Genomic DNA, 1375 nt, shown 5'->3' with positions numbered 1-1375 from the left:
ATAAGGCAATTGTAATTAACTTTACTGTCATATATAAGTGACAGATATTAGAGACCCTTCACCACCTTGGAGATTTACAGAACAAAATGCTTGTGTGTAATTTAGTAAATACATATTTTCATAGAGGAGATTTACCATGTGTTAATTAGAAGGCAGTTTCAAGGACTTATTGAAGCAGAAGAGAAAAGATGTATCCAGAGGGGGTAAACAGAGTAAAAAGAGAAAAGGTCAGGATTGGGAATTTGGCTAATTAAAAGGAAAAGGCAGGCATGTGGGTGGAAGACCAGATAAAATGGGAAAGTATTCTTCACAGAAGATATCCAGGTATGTCATCTGTAAAGCACACACCTTTGCTAGTTAGCAGGCTAAATACATATTCCTCCTCTAGTCTGTGCATTAGATTCTGCTTCTGATCAAGTAATGAATAACTCCATATGCTAGTAAATACTACACTAGGAATCTCACGCTAATGGTACCTGGCAAAACTCTGGATTTCCTAAGGATTTCCAGCTAATTAGAAGGCAGTAAGTATGCACATTTTGGATAAGGGTTTTATCACCTTATAGAATCACTGATGTCTTTAGGACTTGAAGCCTGATTCCTTAGATAAAAATCTATTCTGGACTCATAAGCTAATGAGTTGACAAAGAAGCAGAAAAATTATATATGAAAATAAGTTTGGCTTCTTGACAAAAAAGAAGAGGGAGAGAGAGAAAAATCAGTATCAAATCTTTAATCTTGAAATTAAATCTGTTGCTTTAGATTTTTTTTTCTTTTTTCTTTTTCCTTTCTTCTTCTTTTGATGAAAAGCTGAAAACTTAAAGCATAAAGGTTTCACTAGCCCAGCAAGCAGATTCATGGCCTAAATAAATCCCTGAAAATTGTCCAGGTTCCCATTCTTCTTTAACACTAGAAGAGGCCAGACTGGGGCAGGCATTTCATGAAAGTCTCAGATCTCTGCCACATTACTTACATTGTGTGGGAAAAGAGCCTTGGCCAGATTAAGGCTTCTCGTTAATTTATAAGGGTGATGATGTTTTCCATTCAGCATGCAAGATGTACACAGATGGGCCCTATGTTTCTTGATTTCCACTCTACAAGACTTCAAGTGCAATGCTTTGCACTGGATTCCTGGTGGGAGAGGTAGAAAGGAGATTTTTCATGCTCCTTATAGAAGCTGAAGGATAATAACTCAGGAAGAGTCACTTACAGAGTTTAGGGAACATTGGTGGCTGCTTCATTGTTCCTTTCACGGCAGGCTAGAGGGCAAAAGTTTATCAGAAGGGGGGAAAAAAAATCAAGGGTGAAATGGAACAGAAAAGAAATTCAAATATGCTTAAATGAAATTTTCTCTGGGGCTTTAAGTCTAGTCTTT

Source organism: Hyaena hyaena, unplaced genomic scaffold, assembly GCF_003009895.1.
Source record: "Hyaena hyaena isolate Hyena2069 unplaced genomic scaffold, ASM300989v1 scaffold_757, whole genome shotgun sequence".
Lineage (NCBI taxonomy): Eukaryota > Metazoa > Chordata > Mammalia > Carnivora > Hyaenidae > Hyaena > Hyaena hyaena.
This window is presented reverse-complemented; position numbering follows the sequence as displayed.